A 6,246-nucleotide genomic window follows, 5' to 3' on the forward strand; every position below is an offset into this window, starting at 1 on the left:
CGTGCTTTTTTTCCAAAAGAGACATACATCATTAAGATGCAGCAACTTATAAAGTATTTTCAGTTTTCAAAGTGTACCAGAATTATATCATAATTTTGAAAGGAGGGCAGAACATCAGAGATGTTATATAAAAGACCAGTAAGGGAAATAAGTCAGGCCAGTTTTTCTGTAGACGTAAAACTTCAACTCATTTGGATAAATACCAAGGGATTTATCCAATCCCCTGCTGGACACATGGTAAGGGCACGTTTAGTTTTGTAAACTGCCAAACTGTCTTCCAGTTTGTCCCTACTGTTTTTCATTTCCACCAGCAATGAATGAGAGAGAGTTCCTATTGCTCCACATCCTTGCCAGCATTTGGTGTTTTCAGTATTTTGGATTTTAGCCATTCTAATAGGTATGTAGTAGTATCTTACTGTTGTTTTAATATGCATTTCGCTGATAACGTACAACGTTAAGCATCTTTTCATAAGCTTATCTGCCATCTGTACATCATCTTTGGTGAGGTATCTGTCCGGATCTTTTGCCAACTTTTTAATTGGGTCATTATCGTTGAGTTTTAAGAGTTCTTTTTATGTTTTGGATACCAGTCTTTTCTCAGATATATGTTTTGCAAAGATTCCTCTCCCAGTCTGTGGCTGTTCTTTTCATTCTCGTAAGCAAATTAGTTGCTTTTTGTAAATGCAATTTCTATCAGCAGTGGAAATTGTAAGAACTAGTAACATAAAAAGAAGTGGGGAACCCTAAGATTCCTGAAGTTTCTTGAATACTCACCAGGCCAGTTGCATTTATTTGGCTAGCCTATTAATAAAACTATAAGTACATGAATCTGAGATCTTTCTTAGTCATTGTAAAACATAATAAAGAAGCTTGTGTAATGATTGGTGGCCTCATATAATTGGTGCTGTGTGTTTGAGAACTTCCTTCACTCTCATATACAAATCAGTATTTAAATGGCACTTTTAATATTTTAATATAATTCTGCACAGAATACCTCCAGTATTCTAAAGTTTGAATCTTGTCCCAAATCGATATTAAGAATATAAAATTAAGATGATAAATGCACACTGGCCCAACAGTATGGTATAATTTAAATAATAAAGAACTCAAAAACAAATAGTTCTTGGAAACTGGGACTAAATTAAGTGAAAGTCTGTACAACTCACACATTTTCTTTCCTTTAATACTTAACCAATAGGCTATCACTTTCTGACCTTTATTTTATTTGCAGTTTTATAACTTTATTCAACAGGCAGCAGTTCTCATCCACATTAACTATTTGTAGATTTTTGAAAGTGGTAACCGGTATGTAGGTAACCAGTGTGTAGAGCTTGTTTGATGAATCTTCATCCTCCTTATGTTTTCTGGACAACTGCACCCAATACGGTATGGGATACTCCTTATCCCTTTGGGCCAGACAACTTTGTTGAGTCTGATGTCAGTGCCCATCTGGAGTGCCCATCTCCTTCATGGCAGATTTCCAGATCTCTCTGAGTGCCTGAGGGGGGCATGCTTCTTGAAGCCCACTCCATGGATGTGCTTGTGAATGTCGATGGTGTATTCTCTGGTTGTTGCCTTGTTGATGGCAGAATGGCCCTTCTTCGCACCACCCTTTGAGGGAGCCATTCTGCCAGACCCAGGTTGGAAAGGAAGCACTTTCTGACCTTTAGAAGTCACTTGTTTGACCACAATTGCTATGTGGTAAAAATCATTAGATTTGTAAGGAAAAAATCTAGTTAATATCAATAGACAGTATATTCCAATTTAAATTGTTAGAGATGTGGTTTAACACTTTCAACAGGAGTATTGAACAATTTATAGGATTGTTCTCCCTGTATAGACCTGCTTTTAAAGACAAGGTTATTAGGGAAGTGGTAATATGGCAGAAAAGTTCATGTGATTGTTTCAGACTGCAAATTTGGATTCCCAAATGTCTGGGTGTTGGCTTCCTTTCCTAAGGTGATCTGCTTGGCCTATATAATCTACTCCCTGACTCAGCCGTTTTGTCTTGGTCTTTTAATACTGTCAGCATGGCAGAATCAAGTTTCATAAAAGGCATTTGAGAGGCAACCTTTCTTATAAAGAAAGTGAAGTGGCAAAAACCAAGTGTATTGTTCTTTTTTTTCTTCTTATTGGCACTCCATTTATAAATCATAGAGGACAAAATTTGTATACCTGAAGCCTATTATAGCTTTTAAGTGCTGTAAGTAACTATACCATACAGTATTAAGTTCAAAGCCATCCTTTAATGTTGTACAACTGCCTTTGTCCTTGGAATGTTAGTTTAAAATGATTACACAACTCTGTAGTAAAACTTTCTAAAGTTTAATAGAGAGTGGTTATTTTGTCAGTTGAGGGCTTGTCTGTGAACTAAAATTCAACACAGGTTAAGATGAAATCTTAACATAAGAACTCTCACTCAGGTATTCCATCCTGGATCTCGATGATGACTTCCTGAACATGACTGTTCTCTCGAGCTGCTTTGCTTAGATAAGGCCTGGTTGCTCTGGGTGGGTAGCACACAGTTGTCATGCTAGGATCTCCCTTCGCTCCAAGGGAAAGCTGAAGTGACCCACACTTGGCTCCTTCTCCATCACGGTTTTCCGTCCTTCACTCAGCTTTAGTCACACACAAGCCCCCTCCCGTCGTTGGTCTTTGCACTGGCTGTTCCCTCTGCATGGAATGCTCTTCCCCCAGATAATGACATGGCAACAATTTAATTTGCTTCAAGTGTCAAATGCCACTTTCTCAATGAGAGTTGCCTCTCCCACTCCAAATCTTCCTTACATTGCTTCATTTGTTTATTTTTTTTTTCCTTACAGCACTTACCACCTACTATTCTACTATATTAGGTATTTGTTTATCACAAATATGGCTCATTATCTGTCTCTCTGTTATAATGTAATCCCAGGGATCCCTTGATGTCCCCGTTCTGTGTTACAGTGCTGGTTTCCTGCATTCCATGTTTACCTTTTCATAGGATTGCTCCTATTTTGGCGTGAAGCACATTCTTTAATAGAAGCATTCTTGTGGCTTTCTATGCCTGCAGAAGCTTTTTTCTACCCTCACACTTGATTACTTGTTGGCCTGTGTATAGCTTTCTATGTTGATCATTTTCTGTCAGAACCTTGCAGGCATCTTTCTGTTGGCTTGTTTCCAGTTTTGCTTTTGTGATGTCCAGAGCCATCTGATACATGCTCGTTCATGCGTTACCTGGGTTGGGTTTTGTTTTTGTTCTTTGTCCCCGACCTCAGAGCAGCTTATAGAACTTCTTGTTGTCCCTCAGGTTTCTGAGGTTTCACAGTAAGGAGCCTTGGGTATGACTTGATTTTCATCTCTAATGCTGGGCATTTGGTAGACCCTTTCATTCTGGTAACCGATCATCTTCAGTTCTAGGAAATTTTCTTGAATTATTTTGTTGATAATTTCTCTCCTTCACTATTCTCCGTTCTGTCTGGAACTCCTGTTAATTAGATGTTGGACCTCTGGAACTAGGTCTCTGACTTTATCTTTGCTCTCTCATTTCTAGTCTCTGTCCTTTTTCTCTGCTTTCTGAGAGACTTGTTTTCCAATCCTCTGATAGAATATTTGGTCCCTGCTAATGTAGTTTTAATTTCTAAGATCTCTTTTTATGTTTTTGGAATGTTTCTTTTTTTGGAGCACCTTGTTTTTAATCCACAGTTGCAATATATTTTCTTATTTCTTTGATACGCTTAATATGTTCCCCCTCCCCACCTTGATTTCGTTATTAATTTTTTTTTAAGTTTCTTCCTGCACAGTTTCTGTTTGTTCCAGGTTGTTCTTTATGTGTTGGTTTAGATCGATATTGTTAAAAGGTAAACTGAAGCATGTTAAAAAAATTTTTAAGAGTATTTGAGCAAAAATCTATTTGAATTGGGCAGCATCCAACCAAGCAGACAGAAAGGAGCTCCAAAGAGCTGTTCAAAATGAAAGACTTTTAAAGGGAACAGGAACAAGAAATTTACACTAGGCACACCAGGTTGGTTATTGCAAAGTTACTATCCTTTAGAGAATGACAGGGGTCTGTGAGGTAGATTACCTAACTAGTGCTGATCGGACAATTCCTGATTGACTGGGTTAAGATTCCATTTCTGGGAGAGCTGAAACTAATTAAACCTCAGTTTGGTGACATGGGGCTTAGCATAAGCGACTCCATTTTGGGTCTTTTGTCTTCCATGTTAAAGGTTTTCTTCACATTTCTGGTAATCCTTAATGATTTGCTCAAAATCAAGGTTAAGAGTCTACAAAGCCGATTGGAAGCTCTTAGTGTGGAGGTAAGGGTTGTCTGCTTGAGACATCGCAGTATGGTAATCTGTGCCTTTTATTGGGTGACCCCTGTATCAGTGCATCTTTAGGTATTTCCTTTGTGACTAACAAGATTTCTGGGGAAATCTTTCAACTCCTGCCTACAGAGTATGGTCCGGACACTGGCATATCTGGGTAGAAGGAACCCAATAAGGGAAGACACAGAAGCATTAATGTGCATTTGGCCACTTAATCAACCTGTTAACTATATGATACCCACATCTTCAAATGTGCTTTTGACTGGCACGGTGACTCCCAGTTCAGAGAAAGAGGGACAGTCATTCAGAGGTATAGAGCAGGGGAAGACATCTGGGAATCTGACTTCTCACAAACACTTTCCCCTTGTTCTTCCTTGCTTTGGCCAGTCCACTCCACCCTAATATCTGAGCACGGAGCGTAAATCAGGCTGGTGTGCAGCTTTTTGCAACCCTGGCAAGGGATTTGACTTTCCTCCGTCAAGTCAGCTGTCACCGATTTTTCTGGATTCCAAAATTTTCTTGATATTGTCCCCTCTCGTCATAATTTTTGTGGGATTATGACTTTTTATTTTTAAAAAATCCCTTTAGTGTTGTTTCAGTTAGATTTGGGGAGGGAACAAAATTAGATGTGTAGTCAATCTGCCATTTTAACACAAAGTCCTTTCAGAAGCTTTGAAAAAAATTAGACTTGTTCATGTAAGGCAACTTTTTGAAGCTCCTACTGTGTACCAGACACTGAGGCACACTCTTGCCCTTTCCATGAAGTGTGTGCATTAGTACTCATTAACTAAAATCGCAATACTTAATTATTATAAATGGCAATTTAAGCAAACGTTTGAGTCAGTGTGCAAGAATTTGAGTATTATAGACATTAATATGGAAGTTACATAAATTAATAAATACCTCTGAACAAATGCCTGTAACAGTGGCAATATAATCATTTCTGTGGGGAAATAAGTGCTGAACACCACCCAGTGATGCCAGAGATACAATCAGTCCTCATTATTCCTGGTAGTTATATTCTATAAAGTTGCCAAGAACACTGATTTAGCAAATGCTAAACCATCGCTCTTAGAGGAAATACAGGCTGAGGTTCCTGCCAACCTCTGGTCACAGTATTTTCATCAGCCAGTCAGCCTACAACCTTGTTTTATTTGTGTTTCTGTGTAAGAACACCTTGTTTAATAGGCCTCAATGCAGCTTATTTAACACGTATTTTCACACAGCCTTCTTGCACTTAGGAACACTGGACAGCACTTCAGCACTATGCTTGGGGGTCATTTTAAACAGCAAAATCATCAGCAAAAAGCACAAAACTGTAAGAAACCTGGCGCTGAATAAAACACAAGCCATATACACTAGTTTATGGTATGAGAGCTGAAACGAGAAGGCGCAGCGTCACTGTGCTCTGCCTCAGCTGGGAATTTGTATGTCAGGCTTCTCACATTTTTCGCCATTCCAAGCATATCCACAAATGACCACAAAATTGCTGTGAGTGCTGATTTGGGGGTTACAAATAAGTTTTAGCAAGTAGGTAAATTTACATATATGGAATTCACAAAGTATGAAGATCACTTGTATGTTGTGTCCCCAGTCCCTTTAGCCCTATAGGGAAAGGCATTTATAACCCCTCTAGAAGAAACATTTCAGTTTTTATATGTATTTATGCATGTGCTTATAAAAGCTCTTCTCCGGAGTTTTTAGTAGCCAACGTAATCGATAATAGCTAGTAATAAACTCTGTAATTAACAATTTACATAGATTATATTACCTCATTGAGTTTTACAACCTTGTGAAGAGGATGTTATTTCTATTTAAAAGAAATGAAAACTAGTTCGAAAGATTTGAGTTACTTATTCATACTCCCACAGTTAGTAATAGAGGAACAAGGATTTGTCTGACATCCTAGGTCTTAACTGTTACTGACCCTGTACTCCAAAAG

The 6,246-nt window shown here is 38.4% G+C and overlaps 1 pseudogene; it reads right to left on the reverse strand.

Moving 5' to 3' along the window:
- Window positions 1-1,216: 1,216 nt before the first annotated feature.
- Window positions 1,217-1,626, reverse strand: LOC102886950 (annotated as a pseudogene).
- Window positions 1,627-6,246: the final 4,620 nt, after the last annotated feature.

The sequence above is a fragment of the Pteropus alecto genome, unplaced genomic scaffold (assembly GCF_000325575.1).
Source record: "Pteropus alecto unplaced genomic scaffold, ASM32557v1 scaffold160, whole genome shotgun sequence".
Classification (NCBI taxonomy): Eukaryota; Metazoa; Chordata; class Mammalia; order Chiroptera; family Pteropodidae; genus Pteropus; species Pteropus alecto.